A 25097-nucleotide genomic window follows, 5' to 3' on the forward strand; every position below is an offset into this window, starting at 1 on the left:
TAATTCTTCTCTGGGGTAACTTATCTGAAGTTCTCAAGGGTGAAAATGAGCCCTCACAAGTAGGAGAGAGTACTGCAGCACCTGGAGGCAACACTAAGAAACAACTGAGATTTTTGTAATAGATAAATTCAGTTTAGTTTGAGACAGGAAATAATTCCATTTCTCCCTAGTTTCATGGAAATTACACCTTAGAAAACTCCCCTAAAGGATATCCAGTTGCAAATACTCTGTAAACAGAAAAAAATATCACGCACTGTGGTCTTATATCAAACTTTCCCTCCTGAGTCTAAGGATAAAGAAAATCGGAAAGGCAAAAATCTCAATGAATATATTTAAACTAAACACCTATTAAAAATATGTGATTTTAGTGTTTTTTTTTTTTTTTTGAGAAAAATATCTGTTTACAACAGCTGCTGGAAGCAGTTTTTTATTTTTTTTACATATTACTATCACTTCTAATTGTTTCAGTCCTTAGAAAGATTGATTATATTTTCAAATCCTCTTTTCTTCATATGCCTTGCACTTACACAGAGGGGAACTCATCCTTAATTGTCAGAGATTGTCTGAGACTGATGGGTGCACCCAGTCTCTTTCAGAACTCACATCTTCAGTACTTACCAAGTGAATGACGCTAAGATTTGCTCAGTTGGACAGGGCACAATGCTCATAACACCGAGGTTTATAGATTTAATCCTCATATGGGCTGTTCACTTTAGAGCTGGGCTTGATGATCCTTGTGGGTCCCTTCCTCCTCAGAATATCCTGTGATCTGGAGTGGAGGAGAAGGGTCAGTGTTGCTTGGAAACAAACAGAAAAAACCCATAAGAGTTAGTTAAATAGAGGTGACTCACTATAGAGTTAGAATGTTTTCTCCCAAGATACCAATATTCTGTTTTTTAATCCTGCTTTCTGGGGAGTTCTGAAGAAGACATCAGCCAATATATAATTTTGTTTTCATATTCCTGATTAGAAATTCAAAACCAAGACAAGAATAGCAACCTACTCATTACCTTTCCATCCTGAGAGGAGGTTCTGAAATCCTTAGTGGAAATCACATGAGATTTCCAGGGACATTTTGTATCTTTGGAACACTCAGGAATTCCAGAGATGCTCCTAAAAGATGTGTGATACTTGATGAAATGCACTGAGATGACGTTTGAAGATAACTACAGACACTGATTCCTCAGCTCTGCAAAAGTCAATAGCAACAGGATCAAGTTCTATCTGAGTAACAACAATTTCTCATCAGTACAGTACTGTGAATCTTATTTGGGTAGTATTGATAGTAATCTTGTTTTACCTTTGCATGAACGGTAATTTGAGATGTGCTAGGATGTACTTAGCACAAACATGGAAGACAGGACAAGAAAAGAGATGGTTTGGTTGCCCTGCTTGAAGGAAACATCCAAGCATTGCCTTCTGGTTAAGATGCTGTGCATGGTTTGGCCCTAAGAACCACCCCACACTCCTCTCCTGAACATGAACTGCAGCATCTCCCTACAGAGCTGGTGCTGTGTCTGCATCTCCAGCTCTATAATTTGACTTTGCTCTTCCACCTTCTGCTCTTGGAGGTTTTAGCATTGCTTTTTTCTCTAAAGGAGCTGCTACCCTGACCTAAGTGAAGCAAAGAAAAGGAGTGATTTCTCCAGCAGGACAACAAGAAAGGAAGATCCCATAACCTTTCCACTTCCTTCCTGCATTTGCAAGGCCAGAAGAGAAGTTGAAGCAAGTAACCCCCTGCCCTTAGTGCAGCAGCAGCAGCCACTGTCTCATTAGCTCAAGCATGTGCCGTCCCTCTTCTTTAAGTACAGATCTGCACTCTCATCCTCCTTGCTGTTTCTTACCTCCTATTCACATTTATTATTGATATCACCTATCAATAATGCTTTCTGCTGCTTCAAGAGTTTGGCCTGTCTGCCAGATCCCAACTTTCAAGTGCTCTTTGCTTCACCTCATTATATTTTTAATGACCTACGCGTTTTCTGCTTCTTTTCCATCCTGTGCCTGTCCCCTTCCTTGCAAAGTGTGAGAGGCGTTGGCTGGGTAAGGGCAGAGGGAACAATGTTGCTGCTTTAAACAGTTGCTCCCACACTGCCCCTCAGCTTACCAACCAGTTTAGCAGCCTCTGCAAAGGTAGAAAATGCACTTGTTTAAAACCCTATTCAAGCATGGATGCTTGCTCGGAACCACCACACAAGAGAGAGTAAAACCTACTTATTTCCTGCAATTTTGCTGCAAATAGCTGCACTTGATCCTTGAAAAGACAATTCTCTTCATCAGGTTTCCCAGCTTTATGAATTGCAATCTCCAGCCTATTTTATCTTCTTTTTGTTTTTAAAATCAGCTCATTTTATAATGGCTAAGGTAACCTCCTGTTACTCAGACAACACAGCAACATTAGAGCAGTAATACCCGAGAACAGGATTAGAAATTCAGCCAGACAGACTCAGTGGCAAACAGAGACAGGATTAGTAAATTAGTAAATTAGTAAATTATTTAATTTGACAGCCTCGTGCAACTGAGGAACCTGATCACAAAAGACTTGACAATGACATCAGAATAACACCAGGATACATATTTTGAGTCCATAAAGGAAATTTTTTTGCCCTTTAACTTTTAACTGCTCTGTCCTGACTCCAGTCCAGTACAGCATTCTGTCTCTTGTTGCCATTTCTGCTGTCTGCTGGCTCTGTGAGTCTGTTCAGCTCAAAAGACACATGTGTTATGTTTCCAGAAAGCAAATCAACCAATTATGTCATTTCCCATTATTATAGTTATTTAATTGAAAAAGAATAACAACAGAAGAAATGCAACAGGCAGGCAAGACCAACTTTCCTGTTGAGTGGAGTGAGCCTGCCATGCTGCTTCTGCCCATCCTAGCCTGCTTGGGGTTGTGGTGTGATGGTCAAACAGCCAAGCTTTGACAGAGGTGGGGCCCATGGAAGGTAAAAGTATTGCAGTCACATGTAGTCACTGGTCCTCCAACTCTACAAAGTCACTTTGAAGTCACATGAAGTCACATTGTGACTTCATCCACAAATGTGATTTTCAGGGTATTTATAGAAGGGTCAAAATGTGATTTTAAGTGGGTGCAAGAATTAATTACATGGGGCAGAAGTCAGAAGGAGCAGGAGGGTGCTGTGAAGACACTGTAAGTATCTGAACAGAAGAGACAGAGTCAAGAGCTCTTATGCTGCCTGAAAGTCATGCACACGTAATACAATTAAGCAGACATGTCCCCACTAAGAAACCGTGCACTCTGCTGACAGGCTATCAGCAATGTGTGCATCTTTCCCTTGCACACCAAGGAGCAGTTGCAGTGACAATCAGAGATGTGCAGGATGCTCAGGATCAGCTGAGCCCTCTGTGAGATCCATCTTGTTGGTAGTCCTGGGTCTGGAAAGGAAACTGGTGGATGCTGCAGGGCACAGCATTCAATGGTTGCTGTACTGCTAAAGGATGGCTCTGCATGCTGCCTACACCCTGGCCTACCACCAGAAGCATTTCTAGGGTTCAGGAAGGTCGAGGTGTCTGTTTTGCCATGGTGGAGGTGCAACAGAGCTGCCCCCTTGTTAACCTCCAATAAAGGGGCAGATAATTTACAGTCTGCTCTTGGTATCACAATTCCATGGCTTCAGGACGCAGAATTATCCTGATCTCTTACTTGAACGGGTAAGGCACAGCATGAGCGTGACTAGAATTGGTGCCTCTGGGTGTATTATAGAATTTATAGATATGGGAACACAACATACAAGGATTTTTGTCTTATCCGATTGATGTCCTCTATGCTCCTACCTTTGGAAGAGCTGTGATAATTGAGATAATCCTCATCCCTTAAAGCAGCTTTTTAAGCTGTGATTATTTTGGCAGCACAGCTCAAGTTTTATCACTCACAGAATGCAGAGGAAGAAATGGAATAAAAACACATCTTTTTTGTTCAGCTTTAACCCAAATAAGCCCAGACCACTGAAAAGAAGAAGAAACATCTCTCTGTAGTCATGTCTCCTCTGATTACTGTCCAGGCATTTACACTTGCTAGAAAATACCTCTCTAATTATTTTATCACTCTTACATACTTTAATATTCTTACAAAAAAAAAAAAGGATTTCTGAAATGCACAATCTTTTGCTCTGCATAAGCAATGGTCTGTAATTGTGAACATCTACCTCCAGGGCAAGAAGAGAACATGGGAACTTCAAAACAAAATCCAGGACTTTGGTAAGTTTTCAGAACAAGAGATTTTCCCCTAGCTTTCTTTTAGATATATCATAACAACTGAGCTTCATCTTCCTGTATTGAGTCACCTGGCTACCAATAATGTATGTGGTAACTAAGACTTGCTACTTTCTTTGAATTTCCTATTTGCTATTTTAAAATCTTTTCTGTCTGTATTTACTGCTTTTGAGATGTATTATCTGCCTGACAATGTGTGGGAATTCTGAGGGTGTGACTCAAGGCTGCAAATTTACTGAGGCACACTTATGTCAGATCTTCCTGACTCCAGCTTCAAACTTCTCCTGTCATCATTAAAATAAATGTTTATGTCACCTTCAATTCTGCCTACTCTCTGAGTACCATTGAAGCACACAGTGGACATCCCAAGTATCAATATGGGACACAAATCCTAAAGTTAAGGACTAAAGTGACAAATTTAGGCTCTATAATAACCAGATATATTAGAGGACTCACAGCCCTAATGTCAATGCCAGTGCACATTGAATTCAAGATCCAAAACCAGAATTCACAAAAATCAATGATCCAGGTGAGGGTGTCTTGTAAATTATACCTTTTTTCTTTTAGCTTCTGAACTGTGGAGTACAGAACTCCTTGAGAAACTGTAAGTCAAGCTGCAAGTTGTCATGCAGCTTGTCCCTTCTTGGTATTGCACTTCACATGAAATTCTTAGTGGATAGAAACCCTGCCCATGGAAGTGGGATTGAAACTAGATGATCCTTTAAGATCCTTTCCAATCCAAACACTTCTATTATTCTTATTTCTGCTGTGGTGAAAAGTGTGAAATCTTCTTGCTGGAGCACATAGATCAGAGCTGGATCACAGAGGTTGCTTCTTCAGGTACTTTCCAGAGCTTCTTGATAAAAAAGCTTTACATGTAGAAGCAATTTCCAGGTACATGAGGGACAAAATAATTGGGAACAGAGTCTGGATAAATCATGTGTAATAAATCAGGGTAAATTGTTCCTGATCAAAGCGATTTTTTTCCAGGTTGAAATAGCACTGTCTATGAGCATGGGTGGGGTGGGATTTAAATAATTTACATAAATTTTAAGAAAACTTGCAACACAGTTTCTTTAGTATGCTTGCAGTCATAATGAGAATATGTGCACTGGATGGGTGCACTGTTTGGTGAGTATTAAATTTACCAGACTGTCAAGCTCAAAGGTGTAGCTGTGATTCTGGATTCCATTATCAACAAAGAATGGCATAAGAAATGAGGTTTCTTTAGCCTTAAAAAGAGGAGGCAAGGAGGAGATCTATTTGCTGTATTCAACTACCTGAAGGGTAGCTATAAGAAAAACAAAGTCAGGCTTTTCTCAAAGATGCAGAGGAAGGAAAAAGAGGAAATAGTCAGAGTTGCCACAAGAGACATTTCAGTTAAATGCAGGGAATGCTTATTCACACAGACCTATTCTTCACAGGTTAACCACAGAGATCTCTCCATCCCTAAAGGCTGCCACAGCTCAGCTGGACAAGGACCTGATCTAACAGACAGCTGGAGGTACCTTTAAAGCTAGTCTTGTATGACAGGGGTGGTATCTAGATGACCTCCAGAAATCCCTCCATTCATCTGTGGCTGTAAATATTTTGTGAAGCAAGAATGTAACCCAGAGAGTCCTTCTGCCCCAAAATTAAAGGTCCCAAAGCTTCTGCTCAGCTAAAAAAGGGTAGCAGAAAGCTGAGACTTGTGGGACCTGCTGAGGTGCATCCCAGGGTCCTGGCTGATGTGGTTGCCCTAGGCAATTGCCTAATATTGCCAAGCCATTTTTCATGATGTTTGAAAAGTCATGACACTCAGGTGAAGACCCTGGTGGCTGAACAAAGGGAAGTGTTGCACCTATTTTTAAAAGGTGTAGAAAGGAGGTCCCTAGGAGCTACCACTCTGTCAGACTCCCCTCTGTGCTTGAAAAGATCAGGGAACAGACTCTCCTAGAAGCCATACAAAGGTATGCAGAGAACAGGGAGGTGATTTGGGACAGCCAGCATGGTTTCACCAAGGAAAAGTCCTGCCTGACCAACTCAGGGGCCTTCTATGATGGAGTGACCACATAAGTGGACAAGGGAAGGGCTACAGATGTCCTTTACCTGGACTTCTGTGAAGGCTGTCACATAGCTCCACAACATCCTTCCTTCTAAGTCAGAGAGAGATGGGTTTGATGGGTAGACTGTGGTGAATGAGGAACTGGTTGGGTGGTTGCATCCAGAGGGTGGTGATGTCAGTGTCTGGATGGACACAAATGATGTCACTCAAGGGTCTGTATTGTGACCAGGGATAATTAATTTCGTCCTCAATATCATGGACAGTAGAGTCAAGTGTACCTTTAGAAAATTTGCAAAAGACACCAAGGTGAGTGGGGAGGTTGTCACACCTGAAGGACAGGATGCCACCCAGAGGGACCTGGACAAGCTTGAGAAGTGGGTCCAAGGGAATCCCATGTGATTTAACAAGGCTGGGTGCAAGGTCCTGGTATAAATACAAGCTGGGGCATGAATAGATTGAGAAGAGCCCTGAGAAGAAGGACTTGGGGCTACTGGTAGATGAAAAGCTGGACATGACTCGGCAAAGCACACTCAGAGCCCAGAATGCCACCTCATCCTGGGCTGCATCCAAAGGGGTGTGGGCAGCAGGTGGGGGCTGGGATTCTGCCCCTCACTTCACTCTAGTGAGACCCCACCTGCAGGGTCCATCCAGTTCTGCAGCCCCCAGTGCAGACAAGATGTGGGACCTGTTGGAGCGAGTCCAGAGCAGGGACACAAAATGATCAGAGGGCTGGAAAACCCCTGCTGTGAAGACAGACTGAGAGAGAGAGCTGGGGTTGTTCAGAGGAAAGAGGGATCCAGGGAGACCTCACTGCAGTCTTTCAATACTTCATTTAGGCTTCTAAGAAAGCTTGGGACAGACTTATTAGAAGAGACTCTTGTGACAGGACAAGGGGTATTGTTTTTAAACTAAGAGATAGTAGGTTCAGACTAGATAAAAGGAATAAATCCTTTACAATGAGGGTGGTAAAACACTGGACCGGGCTGCCTGGAAATGTGGTAGTTTGCCCATCCATGGAAACAGTCAAAGTCAGGTTGTACTGAGCAACCTGGTCTAATTGAAGATGTCCCTGCTTATTGCAGGGGATTTGACTTGATGACCTTTAAAAGTTCCCTCCCACCCAAATTCTTCTATGATTCTATGAGAGACCTCTAATGAAATGGAGGCTCAGCAGGTCACACAATGTGGTTCCCCTGGAATTGACACTGAAGGGAGTTACTACTTTTCTCAGAGAAACATGAAAGAAGGCACACAAGGGCCAGAAATATTACTTCTTTGAAGTGGATCCTCATCTCTGTTTTCTCCTCATCTCTGCCCTTATCTTAAAGCACTAGTCAGTTGAGTGAGAAAGACTACTGATATATAAACCTGAGGAGCAGGAAAGGGAGTTTATTTATTTAAAGGACCAGGGAGTACCCTGGTCATTCTCACTGACTGGTCTCACCTGCTGTTAGTGGCTTCCCTCCCATTAATTTTACATGTGTTGTTTTGAGACTATGACCTGTAGCTCTGCCCAAGTGCCAGAAAGTGGGAGAAGCTGCATTTTATGAGGATTTTTGTTTCAGGAATACATGAAGTATTCCTGATATTTCTTCAGGATTGTAAGCTGGGAAAAGGCATAATTTCTGAATCCCTGAAAGGCATAGCAATAATTAGGTACCAGCTCACTCAGCTCTTGCAGGATACTTTGTGTGAGACTTCAAAATCTTTTTTAGGCCTGAACCACCTTGTCCATTCTCTTCCTCACATAGTACTAATGTATTGCTTTTTCCAGAGAGCTTTGTTTCTCCATATTGAGCTCCAGTGAAGATAAACACTGTGTAGCTGGCTGGTGAGATACAAGGTGAGGTTCATCACTGAGTCACTCTAGCTTGAGATAACCAGCAAGCAAATAAGAGAAATCAGAATCACTGTCATATTGTGACACCTAATCTGTGTGTACAATTATAAGGAAAGTCTAAATCAGTATAACCAGTATTTTCACCTCTCCTATTGCCCTTTTGTTTTATATGAGATTTTTCTTCCCGTGTTTCTGCCTAGTGGTCAGGTTTATTGTTGGGTTTTTTTTTTTCCCCCATCACCGTATCTTATTATTCCACTATTCAGCTCAGCACATGAATTATTAATACTGGTCTCATGCTAAACATCTCTGCTTTGCACATAGTTTGACCTTACTTACTGAAGATGTATTTGTGCAAACCCTTCAGAACACTTTACCCTCGCTGTGTCTATGAAAAATGTTTCTTCCTTGTGTTTGACTTAACCACCAAGATTCAAAACATTTTGAACAGCCATGTGACTATTTTTATTAGCCCTTTTTTCATTACAGAGTAAGAAATAAAAAATTAAAACACTAACCTTTCTGAAAGCTAATTACCTTTTTGGTTGCTAGTAATTGTCCCTGTATTTTCATACTGGCATCTATCCTTGAACACACAGGGAAAGTGAAAAAATTTAAACTTGCCTTCCAGTACACTTAAGAAAGGACTTGATCATCAAGAAATATTCAGTGCAGCTTCCAAATGTGGATTAGGAAGGAGCTGTAGCTTGTATTTACCTCAGGATAATTGGAAAAGGTCTCAGTTTATCATATTGGTTCTCTATTCAGCAAAATGTTTTCTTATACCTCTCCCAACATAGTAAAATTTTAATCCTGTACTGAGCTCAGCAGGAACCATTTTAAACACCTGCTCTCTCAGTCATAATGTCCACCATCTTTCCCTTAGGGAGTGTAGTTTCATTTCCATGTGAAACTTGAAAGGTAATTCCAAAGTCTTTATTGAAAGGTGTATGTTTACTAATGGTCTGGTTCGCTTCCAGCGAAAATAACAGGAGATGTCAGACATTTTGAAAGGCAAATGTTTGCTAACAATAATCCATTACAGAATAAATAGTTATCAAGCAGCATAAAATATTCATCAAGTTAACAATTAGCATTGTGGTTATTCTGATGACCATTGAAATATCATCTTGCTTTCTCAGCCCTGATATACTCTTGCTTCCATAGAATACTGTGGCAAGGATTTTCATAGCCCAATCAGAAATTCATGTCCTTTTTTGAGTACCATTATTTCCTCCAGTTTCAGTTCTCCTTTTGGTTTTCCAAATATTTTTTGGGTTTCCTTTTTCTCCTTGCCAAAAGAAGAAAATCTGATCTTTTACAGTTTTCACCACTTGACAAATTCCTTCTTTATTGCACTCATTTCCATGCATACCTGGATCCCCCCAGGCTGTTTGTGTGAAGCAGTGGGCAGCACTGCAATAGGATGAGTTCACAGCCTGTAGTTTTTCAACTTCCAGCAGTTTTTGATTTCAGAATGTGCTCCTTGCTCACTTCCAACAGCCTCCATTCACTGTGGTTTCAGAGGAGGAGGAACAGAGTAGTAGTCAGACAGCACCTCAGTCCTTCCTGTCTGAGTGTAAATTTGGAGATCCTTCCCCTTGGAATCTGCTCTGACGTGGATAGGGAAACCCTGTCAATCTGAGTTGTCATCAGAATTGGTTTTTTTTCTTGGGGAACCTCAGCATGTAAATTCATATTGTTTTATTCAATCCTGATGAAATTGGGCCTCAGCCATTTGTAACCCAGAGAATATTGACCTCTTCATGCTTTTTTGTAAGTGGCATGAACATGTAAAGAAACAACTCATGCTATCTTCTATATGGTTTACCTTTTGCCAGTAATATAATTTAGTTTATTTGTAGATAAAAATGTACTTACATTCTCATGCTCACAACATGATAGGAAAAAAGTCTTAACTGTGAAAGTGCAGCAACAAGAATATTTATATATGTACTAGATTACCCAAATTGTAAATATTTGGCAATTATCACTGGGACTAATTGTACAATTCACTCTCATTTATAACTAGTCTGAATGTCACTTATGAGACACTATTTTGAAGACATTAACTTTCCCTTTATTATCATTATCTTCAATTTGAAAAATTTTGTTCATAAGGATTTAATTGTACCCTTACCAATGTGTAGGCTTTCATTGGTAATCAAAGTTTGTTTAGATTCTGCTATCTGTCTCTGAAACTTTGCTTTGCTTTCACGAATGCTGCATTCTGCTGTCTTATCAGAATACATTCATTGCAAAAATGTAATAGACTGTTTCTTAAAAGACACCTTCAGTGTTTAAATTATTTCTGAATGCCTTAAAAGTCAGCAAATTCAATCACCTATTTCTGCCTTTTCACCAGCAAAATCAGAAAGAAAGAGATAATACAAGGCAAATAATTATCATCACAACTTTTACAGTAGAAGCTTAAAAATAAAGTCAATTAATCTAAATGTCAACTTATTGTCAGGTTATGTTCTTTTTTTTTTTTTCATTATTTCCCCTTCAAATGTCAGCCTTGAATAAAAATTGTTGTACAATATTAAATTATGTACCCAAATCTTCACTACAAGATAAACTTTTAGAAAGGAATGGGTTGACTCTGCTTTACAAAATAAACAGGTATTTGAGTATCTCCTTCCTCTGATATTGGCATTTGATGAGGTGAGCACTGTAAGTCTGTCCAGGCTGGAAACCATTTGGACATAAATATTTGCATGGCTGGATTGTCAATATATGTTGGAGATAAGCCAAACTTCCTAAACTTCTTTTTCATTTTTATTTATGTAAAAAGGAGAAAGTCCCAGGATACAAAACAGACTAAAACTCAATACTGCTCATCCAGTCACCTTAATATCTATTAATTTTCATAAGGAAAAATATGTCCTTTCCATCATATTGAAATGAAGTGGGTAAATCCATGCCATCCACAGCTCATTGACACTGACAGAGCAGCCTCCACTGATATCAGGGCTGGATTTTAGATGTAAGAGCTACATGTCACTCATATCCAGGCTAGTAATGGTAGTGTTATTACTGCTGATATATCCCATTTATTTAAAATATCACTGATATGTGCCAGTTCCCCATAGATGCAGAGTTTCTTCATTATGTGTGATTAATGCAGGAGACAGAAGATCTAGTATTTAATGTTCCTCTTGCTCTGTTTAGGTTCATTAGGAGGTTTATATTTTTGGCTCGCTTCTTTCCAGGTTACTAAACTGCTGTTGTTCCTATACATTCATGTCACAATTGATAAACTTTGGTGTTACCATTCCTACATTTAATGCAGTTTTCACTGCTAATTAATACACTTCTGTGTTACTAAGCCTATGCAAATTCAATTCCAAATTCTGCTGTGAACTTTAATGAGTTTATCAGACAGGATCCTGCAGGGAAAGTTGGCAGGGCACCACATGGAGTCTTGTGTTTGTTTGACTCTGGCAAGTCACTTCTCAGTCTCTCACCCAACATCTGCCCATCTTGCATAGTCAGCGAGCAAATCCTTCACCTGCCATGGCCTGTGCCAGCAGTGCACTGCTGGAGCTGGCAGTTATTGGAAAGCTGAATCAGGGCTTCGAATTCTGCTAAGACTTTGCCATAAAACCAGACAGTTTAGCAATGATAAAGGAGTAGGCTGGCGAAAGACTCAGTGCTAGATATTTTCCTTCTTAACAGAGTGCCCCACCTCCCTCCCATGGATGGGTCAGTGGTCAATGTCACAGGATGTTTAAAGAAGCTTCCTTTTCAGGAAATTCACATGAATTTTCAGGAAATTTCAGGAAACTTCCTGACATCACTGTCTTAACCTTGGATGGAACATCTTCTCAAAACAACATATGGTATCCAGTCAGTCTCTGTGAGCCATCTTTGTTTCACCATTTTTGCACCACTGAAGTGCTCAATGTTGACGTGGGTTTTGTCTTTAAATAATAGTTTTAATGTATGTGTATTCCAGACAGTGAGGAAGACTGAGAAAGAGGCAGGAAATTTTACTCTGTAAACATAAATGCACCGAAGACTTCAGGAATACATTATTTATTCTGTGATTTGATAGCAATCACTGTCAGTTACCCAAATCCAATATAAACTCATTTTCTGTTCTTTTCTTCCTTTATTTTCTTGTCTTCACTTTTTAGCACCCCTGGAACAAAAGACTAGAACTGAAATATTAACAGAAAGCTCGTGCCAGAAAACTCAACTCAAGAATGTGCTGTGTAATCCAGTTTTAATTTCCCAAGTTTCAAGTGTGTCATATGATACTTGGTCAATCAGCAACATTCAAACCAGTAGTCTGCTGTGCATTAACAAAGAAAAATTAAACTGCTTCTTTTCTGCTAAAAGAGGAAATAATTTGCCTGAATTAACTGACAAGTGGTAAGTTTGTCAGTATGCAGTGGATAGAGGATAATGAATTGTAAATCCCCTGTGAAATATGCTTTTCACACAAGCTCTAGGGAAGTTGTTGATGTGGTCAAAAGCTCCAGGTTTTGATCTCATTACACTTTCTAGTTAATTCTTAGTTATGCCCCTCTTTAATGTGGTTTTATAATTCAAACCTGATACTTGCTGTATCACAATATGCTTAGACAACACAATAACAGATTGGCTCCTGGCAGTACTGGTGTAGGACTGAAGTCTAAACTTTTGTTAAAAGTTCTGTTCTACCCAGCTATGATGGTCTAAAATAGACCTGGAGACAACTTTGGATCTACAATATTAACAATGTTCTGTAGCTCATAAAGGCTATGGAATATGAAAAGTGCATGTATCAAATGTATGTCAGAATTAGAAATTACTGATTCCCAGTTAAGAAAATTTAAACACAACACCCAGATTTGGTGATACTGCATCAGTGAGATATTTGGCAGTGAAGACTGAACAGTCAAGCTAGGATGAATGTCAGCTATCTCATTTTTGAAAACCCCTTTTTTTCCTCTCCCATCTTCCTAAATGAAATACTTGAATCTTTTCTGTTGCTTGGCTGTCGGCCAAGTTTGTTTTTCAAAGTAGAGTTGTCTACTATAATGTGTCCTCGAAGTGACAGGGACCTTCAGGATTAATGAGAACAATGATATGGGGAAGAATTGCAGTGGAATATTGGACTTACTGCAGTATTGCACGGGTATGACCCTGTGCAATCTGCATGTCCTGGAGCAATGGTGTAACTGGGTTTGGCTGGGATGAAGTTCCACAGGTGAATTCCTTTGTCACAGCCTGTGTGGGGATTTGCCCTTGGGATTAAAGCATGTGGATAACACAGTAGTGTTTTGGCTCTTGCTGGGCACCCCTTAGACAGTATCAATGTTTTCTCACTTTCTTCCCCCACCCTCTCAAGTAAGAAGGTTGGGATTGAGCAACAGGCTGGGAGCAAACATATCCAGGAGAGCTGCCCCAAACTGACCAAAGAGTTATTCCATGCCATCTTATTCAGCAATAAAACTCATGGTAAGGAGAAGGAAGCAGAAATTTCAGAGTTATGGCATTTGTCTTTCCAAGCACCTGTTATGCAAGCTGAGGCTCTTTTTATCAGGAGACAGCTGGACATCTGCCCACCAATAGGAAATAGTGAATTAATTCACAGTTTTGCTTTATTTGCACATACAGCTTTTGTTTTTCTTATTATTTTTTTTTCTTATAAATTATCATTATCTCAATTTGCAAGTCCTTTTGTCTTCCTTCAACTTCCTCCAGCTCCCATTCGTTCCAAGAGGGGAGTGAGGGAAAGCGAGGGTCAGTATTTGGATGCTGTCTGGGGTCAACCCATCACAACTGACCTTACAGAATAGGAAATTTATGGCTGTTATGAGGCAGAACACATTGGACAAGGGCAGAGGACCTTGCACATTCTCTTTTACATAATACACTTTATTTAATGTTTTCAAAATTGATTTTTTTTTTCCAAGTACAGTGTGGGAGGGTGTTGGGACCCAATTTAAGAAAATTGCATCAAGGGTCTGCTTCTTAACGTTTAGTGGTGGGTTCCCACTGTAATTGATGGTGATCTATGAGCCCTGCTTAATGACCCAAACACCTGAGAAGCAGTAGGGTACCTTGCCTGGCTGCTGGTCCAGAAGATGGGTATGTCATGGGTCTGATGTGGTATCTGCCAGTCCCATGTGCCCCTGCTATCTTAAACACCTCCACATCTACCTGAGAGTCTGAATATTACCACTACCCAATCCAAGCAGAGGGGAGATCCCATTAGCTCCTAAAGTCGATGGGGCAGCTGAATTACTCTCTGGGCTCTGTTGGCTGAGCTGGCCAGATGAGCCAGGCAAAGGGATACCTATAGATGAATGTCTGATGGCACCTGGGACACTCAAAGGTACCCAGAACCACCCAAGAACCTATGACACAGAAGTTCTAAGAGTGCATGACTCCTGGCAGTGGCACCCAGAGGAAAAGCAGGGTGCACTGAATGTCTCATCCCACTGGAGATGACATTCAAGCAACTGAAATGAATCTCATAAATCTCAACCAACCACAGTGAAGTCTTAGACGCTAAGAGCAGAGGTGAACTTTTATTTGTAAATACTTGCAATTAGGAGTATTAAAATGAATCCCACCTGGTAAAGGCAGGATAACTGTGCCCAGGATGAGTGGGTGGCTGGTGCCATTTCATGTGCAGCTCTGCTCCACTTCCAGCTGCTGCTCCAGGCGAGCACCACCATCCCACAGGTTCTGTGCAGCAGCTGCCAGCCCTGGGAAGATGTCTCAGCTCTCTGTGGGTGTTGCAAATAACACTTGACACCTCTGAATAGGCAACTGACTCAAGCCTCAAGATTCATTCAAGCAGTCCATCAAACAAAAAAGAAAATTCCAATGCTGATGTGTTATGAAATGCTATGCTTAGGATCTGCATAATTGAAAATAATAGAGCTAAAATGCCTTTTATAAAATGACTATATTTGCTGTGATGAACTAAAATGGAGTCATCATATAATCATCAATAGCTGAAGGAAAACACTTGTGCAAAAACTGAGAACTGTAAGTGATGCTAAAGAAACCAACAAAAATTCCACCAAGAAGAAGAAAACCAAATGAAACCTACTTTGAACTTCATAAGAAACATGGAAGCAAACTGTCTGATCCCATGAAGCAGATAAACTATACATGTGATGAAGGGATATTAAATTGATTACATGAGAAAACAGATTGACAGCTCCCTGGCAGAGTCTCTGAACTCTTAAGTTTTTGTTTCAATAGGTTGCCCAATTTTCATTAGTACATGTATTTTTGGCAGTATTAGTTAGACTCCACTGCAAATCTTTTTGAACTAATACTGCCAAAATTACACTACTGGAAAATGTGCTACATCTTCACATTTGCATTTACATGACATTTAGGTGTTGTAATTTTATGTGTGATGTTCACTGTGCAAACATAGCTATTATACCTTTCCTAAATGCATAATCACCATTTTTTTTCTTCTCCCTGGAACATCTGCAATAGTTTCTGAAGTTGATGACCCTTCGATGCTTATCATATCCTCACAGCTAACACATAGAAATGGTTGCTTGAACTCTCCAAATTAAAGTGCAAACTGAACCAGGCTCATCGAAATCAACAGCTATTGTTCCAGTCTAAGACACTTGTGCAAAGAGGAGAAAATGGATTTGTTTTACTTTGCTTCTGAAAAGAGGAGAACCCCACATATTCAGCTTGTCTTGGTAGGCACAGTAAAGAAGAGGTGAACAGTGCTAGCAAACTGCTGTTGTACAAGTCTGAGAATATGGGACTACACGTAGGTTCTGTGATAACAATTCACACATTTCCTGGAAAAAACTCGATTCTTTCTTTATCTGATTGCACATGACAACTGGAAAACATAAAAGTCATAGACTCTGGAAATCTATAAAATCGCAAAATGTTAATTAAAAGCAAAAATTTGGATCTTCAGAGAATAAGTTGGTAAATTTAATCAGTGTAGAGTCATAGAATTGTAATTTTTTTTGGTTTGAAAATACATCTAAAGACCATCAAATGCAACTCTTAATCTAGCACTGCCAAGTCCACCATGAAACCATGTCCCTACATGCCACACCTTTAAACATCTGCAGAGATGGTGACTCAACCAGAAGTCTGTGCAACCTGTTCCAGTGCTTGACAACCCTTTAGGTGAAGAAATTTTTCCTAATATCTGATCTAAACCTCCCCTGGTGTAACTTGAGGCCATTTCCTCTTGTCCTTCACTTTTTACCTGGGAGAGGAGACTGCCCCCCAACAGGATACAACCTCCAGGTAGCTGTGGTGAGCAATAAGGTCATCCCTGACCCTCCCTTTCTCCAGGCTACACATTTCTCTCAGCTGCTCCTCATCAGATTTGTGCTCCAGACCCTTCCCCAGCATTGCTGCTCTTCCCTGGATATGCTCCAGCACCCCAATGTACATTTTGAATGGAGGGTCCCAAAACTGGACACAGGATTCAAGGTGTGGCTCTCCCCAGTGCCCAGCACAGAGGACAATCACCACCCTGGTCCTGCTGGCCACGCCAGTGCTGACACAGAAGGCCAGGAGGCCACTGGCCTCCCTACCCACCTGGGCACACTCTGGGTCCTGATTTCCACTGGGCACTTTCCAGCCACACTGTCCCCAGCCTGGAGCACTGCAGGGGCTTGTTGGGACATGAGGGCAGGAGAAATATTATTGTAAATTCACAGCGAGCCCCGTGGCAAGGAAGAAAGATGCATCTGACTCCATGTTCTCAGAAGGCTAATTTATTAGTTTATTGTACTATATTATATTAAAGAACACTATACTATACTAAAGAATACAGACAAGATACTTACTGAATGATATAAAGATAATAATGAAAACTCCTGACTCTTTCCAGAGTCCTGACACAGCTTGGCACTGATCGCCAATGAGTTAAAACAACTCACACCAGAGTCCATTCAGGCAATCACCTGTGGGTAAACAATCTCCAAACACCTTCCAGACCAGCACAACACAGGAGAAGCAAATGAGATAAGAATTGTTTTCTTTTTCTCTGAGGCCTCTTGCTGCCTTTCAGCTTCCTAGGAGAAAAACCCTGAGCAAAGGAATAATCTTCAGAGAATGTGAATGCCACAGAATATATCCATGGAGTTACACTCATTTGCATCAATTGATGATCTACCTGCTGGAGCCCAGTAACCTTTCACCAGTGGTAGACAAAAATGGTGCTAAATGTAACTAAAAAATACAAATTGGCTACCTTATATTTAAAGAGAATTTGAAAAAACTGTTGCAATTGCAACTGCCATCATTGCCTTGTGTTCTCCTTTGCAAATCCATCTGCTGTTTCCTACCTTCTAACCCTTATAACATTTAGAACCCTCATAACTCAACTGGAAATCTTGCCTTGCAGGGCTCCTATTTCTTCATATAAGCATATTTTCAGCCATGTTTCAAAACAAAGCAAGATGATGTAGTGATCCATCATTGTAAATCCTAGCTAATATTAGCACCACTATTACAGATTGTTCCTAATTAAGAGGGAAAACTAATCATTTGAATAAGTCACAGAAGACAAAAAGAGGAAGAGAGAAAAATCTAGTTAAACTTAGAAACTACTTTTACTTTCTAAAGAAAACAAGAAAGCAGTCAAAAAAATTGAGGCCAATTGTGACTAAAAGTGAGGACTCTATATCTTGCAACTGATACTAGGCCTCAGTACAAGGTGCTTTAAAAATAACTGTGATGATACATGACTAAAACCTCTGTCCGTAAAAAAACCTCACAGAGACATAAGGAGCTTCTACCAATACACAGCAGATTCTCAGAGAGCTGATTTCTTTTTGTTTTTTAGAAATACTGAGAAAGCTCCATGTTTAAAAAGTCATTATAGGACAAAGGTGTGTTTGTACAAAGGAGTTTGGCCTGAGAAAGATGCATTTAATTGAGCTGAAGTTGTGAATAAAGCAGGAGAAGCAAGGTGCTCCTCACAAGAGCTCACTGAAATGGAGGCTGATAGCAAACAACAATCATATTTGTCATTTGCTCTCTTAACCTTGGAAACTCAGCAATGAACAGAAGCCATGCTGTATTAGACCCCCTGTTTGCCACTAACTTGCTTGAAAAGACAGCAGAAGATAATTATTTATTTCAAATATTTTCTGTTTCTTTTGAGGCAGAAACTTCATTATCATGACTCTGAATGTGTTTATTTATTCAGATACCATTTATAATGCATCAAAGTCAAATTTTGCACATTGTGACCATATGAACACTGAAACAGTCAACCCTACAATAACTGAGGTCCCATAACCTGCTTTATGTCTGACTTAGTGATTGACACTCTTCAGCTGTCTGGGAAATTATTCTTTCAGAATCAGGTTTTCCTGTGGCAGATTTTGACCTTTTGATGAAAATTTGAAACACTTTGACCCTGAATGTCACACTGGTGTACTCCTGGTTGACCCAGGAATCACAATTTATAAAGAAGAAAAGGGGTGTGAGACCCAGAATTCATGAGTCAAAGACACAGCCAAGCAGCCAGCCATGTGTCAGCTGAAGTTGGAAATGCAAAATAATTTGAGTCGGAGCTTCCCCAGGAGACTTTCACTTTCATTTTCATTTACATTTAATTCAATGATAATTTTTACCTTTGAAGCTGCCTCAGGAGATTATTTTTTTTCTTTTTTTTCTTGTGAATTTGGTGTATTGTTGGCAGAGAGGCTATAAACACTCATCCACTGTAGACCAGCTTGATTTTTCTCAGTTAAACTGGTCATTTAGGCATGAAGTATATTTCCTTCCACTAGCTCTCTAAACCATCCAATTAATTTTTCTTTGAAAAGCAGATTTTTTTGTACTTTCTTTTGCTGCATAATATTTTATTGATCTAAAACATCACTATTTTTTCTTACTTTTTACAGTTCTGATAGACCCCAAATACAAAGGGGACACCAGATCAGTTCTAAAATTCGTTTTTTATTAATGTATATTTTCATGGACTTTTTTTGGCTGGAAATTACCTTAAGATATTTTTGTTCCCTTATGTTTTTCCTCCCAAGAGGCCTCTTCACCTGCATTGAGAAAAAAAAATGCTGGTGTTTCTGTGCAATAAAGCTTCTTTCTCTGAAGTCACAGCTCTCTGTCTCAGAGCCTGAGGGTTCTGTGTTATGGCTGGACTTTTGGCCAAAGAGTTACCTCTGACTTGGGGTGCCAGGGCAGATTTGATGGTGATTTTTTGGAAAGCAAGAGAATAATGAAAAGTAGGCATTTCAGTGCTGTGGAGTAAAGAAATGGGACTAGAGAGTTAGAGGGAGAAAATCACATTGTAGGCAGGACCTAGCTCTGAGAAATAAGGGCAAAACAATCTCTAGTTTTTAAAATAGTTTCTTGTGAGGTTTAAGTCTTTAGGAGTCAGTGCTATCTTCTATGTTGTTAGAAGTCAGCCTTCATGTTTGATTAGACCAGGGCTTCAGGAAAATAAAAACCAAATTGATGTACCAGCTCTCACATTTTAAATGCATCCAGATGCAGAGTTTTGGAAGTAGAAAGCTGGATTTCATGGTGCCAAACAGGGAAACAGCAGCTGAATTCCTGCATGGATGTACCAACCCACTGGATATCACACCTCAGCACCCAGCTGGTGTGCAGGTTTGGCACATGGAACCGTTTCTCTACCATCAAGATACAAAATGCAAAAAGACATTTGCTTTGAAAGGAATCAGCTTCCCTTACTTGGAGATGTGACTCTTCCCCTGAGAGTGAAGGTGATTGCTTTAGGGTGGGCACATCACGTGTGTGGCTGCAGTCAAATTAAATGGATTTTACTTGTTGAGATCATGTAACTTAGAATCCATAAAACACCACAGCAGAACAACTCAGCCATTTTTTTGCAGAGGCACACAGAAGAATGCTGTTTCTTAATTTTCTTCCTTCTGTTTGGTTTTGTGGCAGACTATCTTTCTAATCTATCAGTATTTATGAAATTCTCAGTTCTGAGTCCCAAGTAACTCAATTTCCTACAGAATATATAAATTGGAGATTGCTCTTTCTGTATAAATAACACATGCAGGCATTATTATGTTATCAGAAAGAGCTCAAAGAAATTTACAGGACAGAGTTTTTAAAGCAAGGTAGAGAACATTAGTATATAGCTCACAAACTCTTGAGGATTGAAAAGAATCTCTGCCTTAATTGCTTGAAAATAAATTTCCAATTAATTAAGAAAAAAAAAAGAAGATGAGCTAAATAAGGATTCTCAATTAATAATCCTGAAAACTGAAATTAAATCTCAGTCATTAAACTCATGTAATGTCTCTGTACGTAATTATGATTTCCCCAGAATTCCACTTAAATTTATATTTCACATTATCTGAACTTAATGGCCCTTTTATAATTGGAGAAGATGCAAACTTAACCTCAGCCCCGTGCATTGGACCAATCCTCAGTGAGGAAACTACAAGTGCATGAGCAGTGTGAGTAAAAAAGCAGCACGGAGCTGAGCAGAGTGGGGAGAATGTCAACACCTGGAACACCACTAAAGGGGTAGTTGTGCTTATATACACATAGGTATACACAGGACATCCTCTGTAGCTTCCTTTTCAAATACTGTCATTTATGATGGCCACAATACCCTAAGGAAAAAGAAAGAGAAAAAGGAAGGGAAATAGAAAAGGAAAGAGAAAGAGAAAGAGAAAGAGAAAGAGAAAGAGAAAGAGAAAGAGAAAGAGAAAGAGAAAGAGAAAGAGAAAGAGAAAGAAAGGAATAAAAAGAAAAAGGGGAAAAATGAGAGAAAAAGAAAAAGAGAAAAAGAGAAAGTGAAAAAGAAAAAAAATAAAGATTAAAAAGGAAAAAGAGAAACACCATTTTTCTAAGAGTTCTTTTTCTGAACTCATTTTATTATTAAAAGAATAGCAGTCTTACTAATTTTCTCTATATTTCCCTGACAATTTAATGAAGTAAGCACATTATTCATGAAAATAGACCTAGAAGGAGCCTGTATGTATGTGTGCATCATGCTGGGGACTGAAGTTCTGACCTTTATAAAGCACAGCTGTCAAGTTTATCACCTGACCAGCAGAACTTTTGCCTACCCCAAATTCCTGTTGTTTAAGGGGGACCAAATCAGCAGCTAAAGCCAGCACACAGCCATGATTTCATATCTCATTTGCAAAATTAATTTGGAGCTCTGTTCCTTCCTCAGCTCCTCAATGTGTACCTGGTAGGCATTTCAGGCATGTCAGACCCAGTAATATTAAATTTCATTCTCAAACTCATCCTTAAAAATTTGTCTAACATCCTTCTGGATATATCCATTTAACAGTAGAGATTCCTTGGCAAACTTGGGAAACTTGTCATCAGGCTGTATCAGCCTATTAAAAATTTAAAATAACCCTGTGGATTAGGTAAATTCAGGCCCATGTTAATGCCTTGTGTGTCAGTTTAGGGTTTGATGAAAAGCAGGGAGGTCAAGGGACAGAGAGAAAACCCTGTAATATCTAAAGGCAGCAAAACGAAGTGCACATGTGAAATCACAAAGGATTTTGTTTACTGTTGAGAGGTTCTAGCAGGATTTGTGGTGCCAGCAAGACAGCTGGATGCAGGATAAAGGATCCTAGAGAGACAGCTGTTTTGGGAGAGAAGAAGGAAAAATGGCAGCAAGATAACCACAGTGAAAAAATACACAGCACAGGAAAATAGAGCCCCAGCTAAGATTTTTAAAGGAGCAAAGTAAAGGAAAAGTTTATTTCCTTTTTGGTCCTGTTGGTGGTTTATTGCCCCTGTGGTGGGACATGAATATCCTTAAAAGAGATGCAAAGTAAGAGATATTGTGAAAAGTACAATATATTGTAAAGTAAAAATATTGTTAGGATCTTCACAAGAGACAGTGAAAATACAACATATACCTATAGGAACAAGCACAGGAAGAACTTGATCAAGATGAAAGGGCAGGAATCAGTGTCTACAGGGAACTCTGCTGTCCCATCACTGCTGGTGGAGGTTTCAGGCTTCAAACCCTGGTGCTATTTGCCTTCAGTTCAGCTGCTTGGAACATGAATGGGTCATCTAATCTATTGAAGATAGATCCCAGCCCACATTTCATAAACCTTCTTTTCCAGCTCTGGGAGTATTAAATATGCCCTGGTATGTCTGACATCAAGCTAGAGAAAAAAAAATAAATAGAAAAAAACCAAAAGAAAGCACTCCACTACTCCCTTTTCTTCCTGATGCAAATGTCCATCATGTAAAATTTTGTTAATGGTGGTAAATTCATATGAAATGATCAATGAGAACAGTTTGTCCTTTCCATATTTCTGAGTCTAAGGTTATTGTTACTTGCCATTTCATCTGGCTGCTGTTTAGAGCTAAAGCATGAACTGGTACTAGTGGCGAACTGCAAGTAAGCTGCATAGAAATGGAAAAGCAGTTTCTGTCTCAACAGAGTGGGAAGATGTCAAGCCATTTCAATACATTTTTCTGAATATGTTTCTCAAGTGTGGAGCAGTATTTTATGCTTGACAATAACAGAGGTTGCAAAAGGATTTAGGAGGCCTCTAATAAAATCTTTAATCAGCTGACAGAAGAATTTCATTAGCCAGTATTATTAACATATTATTACAATGCCATGCTATTGCCTGCATCCAGACAAAGCTATGTCTGAATTACTACTTCTGCTTTTACTACTTGGAAAGGCTTAAAGTTGGCCTTTCCATGAGTTCCTCATGGGTATTCTCACAAGCAGTGGACTTAACACAGTACTTGACACTGTCCTACAGCCAATAAATCCAGCACAAGTTACTTCAGTGGATTGTAATGCTTTTGATTGAAGATGGGAAATTATATCCCTCAGGCTGAGCCATGGGTCTGAAATGACATTAGTGGCTCATCATTTTCTTACAAAAATCAGGAAGAATGTAGGTGAGACTCACAAATTTGAGATGGAGAAGTTTGTAAGATGTCAAGAGCTTCTCGGTAAGCCAGTGGGTGGAGCTTGATGAAGACTGGTGATGGATGGAGGGCTAAAAGGCCTTTGTAGATGTGTGTGATCTTTCCTACAGAACAAGATCCTTCCACAGAGCTCAATTCAATAAACTGAAGATGCAGTTTGGGTTAATTACAGACTTGAAAGGTTTAGTTGCAGCTTAAGCATTTCCTTGCAGATATCAGAGTCTACCCATGGCTATTTAATAAACACCGTGGCCAGGGAAGGGAATAGGATGAGAGGATATATCAAAAGCAAATGATACTGTACAGTGTTAAATACTCACCAGAATCTTCATTCCAGAACTAAACCACAGGCTCCTGGTTAAAGCCTCTGTCCTGGTTAGAGCAAATTTTGGAATTTGTTTATGTTTTTGCATTTTCAAACTGAGGCATCTTTTATGGTTTACGAGCAGAAGAGTTTTGTCCAATGCCTGGCCTGATTCTACAGCTTTCTGTAGATCTTCAAGGGAGTGTAGAGGGACTGCACTCCTCGTGAAGGTGGTGCAGTTAAACTCTCAACATAGGACAGGATGAATTAGGGTCACAGTGAATTTGGTAGATCTCACAGCAAGGCTTTCTTTTGACTCTCAGCTGCCTGGCAGAAAGGCTTGCTGATGAAAGCTGAGGTCAGAACTTCACAGATGGATATCGGTGAAGATCAATTCTTCTTCTTTCAAACGCTTATCTTTAAACACAAACAGAATTTTTGAGTGTCATAAGATCAGCTTAACCACAGTCCATATAACCACAGGTGCAGTGCACTGTATTTCTTGCCCTTTTTTCTCATTTCTTTAAATTCCTGCAGTGTAACAGAATATTTATCCTAAAGCAGTTGTAAGATGTTTACTTCTAGATGTGGATTTCTGCAGTTTCTGGTGGTGTTTTAATTTGGAAACCATTTCTAATTGCATGCTTGCAGAGAAAATTCTTGATGAGTAATTTCTTTCTGTTTTACTCAATATAATGCAATATATTTACATATTATGAAGCAGAAGATAGCTGTCTGTGGTTTTCTCTAACTACACTCAGAAAAAAACCTCTTAGCAAAATAGATATAATTTCCTGCCTTTTAAATTTTTTTTTGTTTGGTTGGTTTTCTGTGTTTTGTTTTGTTTTTGTGGGTTTTTTGTTTTTGTTTGTTTTTGGTTTTGGTTTTTGTTTGTTTTTTTTGTTTTGTTTTGGTTTTGTGGTTTTTTTTCTTTTTTGGGGTTGTTTTTTTTTTGGTTTGTTTGTTAGCTGGTGGAGCCCTGAGACCTGCTTTTGTAAGTGGGAAGCCTGGAACTTTGATCCTGGGGTACCTGGACAGGGAGAGGGGAAAACAGTATATTTGAAAGATTGTATAGAACATGTGAAATATGCCAAACAAAAAACTCTATTTCTGTTGCATAGTGCAAATTTCTCAATTGGGTTCACCCACTGTTTGCACTACTGAAGTTATCCATTGACACAAATGAGTGCTTTATGCATGGAGACTGACTTGCTATGGTGAAGGAAGCCTGCTGAAATCCATAAAAACACTAGAACCTGTAACAGGGCACAGAGATTTGTCTTTTTAACACTTTTGAGTTTTCCAGACTGACTAGATATCAGCATCTACTGTAAAAATAAAACCTGTTTTCTCCTTAATTTACCTCCTCCCATCCAACAAAGGATGCCATCTTTTCAGCTAGAACCAGAGAAAAACTACACTCCCTTTCCCTTTCCAAAAACTTCTCATATAATCATAGAATTCTTTGGACTGGAAGGGACCTTAAAGATCATCTGATCATCATTCAAAACCCCCTGACATGGACAGGGACACCTTCCCCCAGACCAGGTTTCTCAGGATCCCATCCAACTTGGCCTTGAGCATTTATAGGGATGGAGAAGCCCCAACTTCTCTGGGCAATGTGTGCCAGGGCCTCACAGTGAAGAATTCCTTCCTAACATCTAATCTAAAACTATTCTCTTTCAGTTTGAAGTCCTTTGTTCTGTCACTACATTCTCTTGTAAATAGTCTCTCTCCAATCTCAAGGGACTGATTGCTGTTCCAGAAGTCTGACTGCAGCAAAGAGT

The 25097-nt window shown here is 39.7% G+C and overlaps 1 long non-coding RNA gene across 1 annotated transcript in view; it reads right to left on the reverse strand.

Moving 5' to 3' along the window:
* Positions 1-662: 662 nt before the first annotated feature.
* LOC118696910 (uncharacterized) overlaps positions 663-25097 on the reverse strand; it is a 36386-nt gene continuing 11951 nt past the window's right edge. Inside the window, exon 3 of the long non-coding RNA XR_004981699.1 lies at positions 663-769. This is a non-coding gene — a long non-coding RNA (uncharacterized LOC118696910). The remainder of the gene's footprint in view (positions 770-25097) is intronic.

Source organism: Molothrus ater, chromosome 1, assembly GCF_012460135.2.
Source record: "Molothrus ater isolate BHLD 08-10-18 breed brown headed cowbird chromosome 1, BPBGC_Mater_1.1, whole genome shotgun sequence".
NCBI classification, from domain to species: domain Eukaryota; kingdom Metazoa; phylum Chordata; class Aves; order Passeriformes; family Icteridae; genus Molothrus; species Molothrus ater.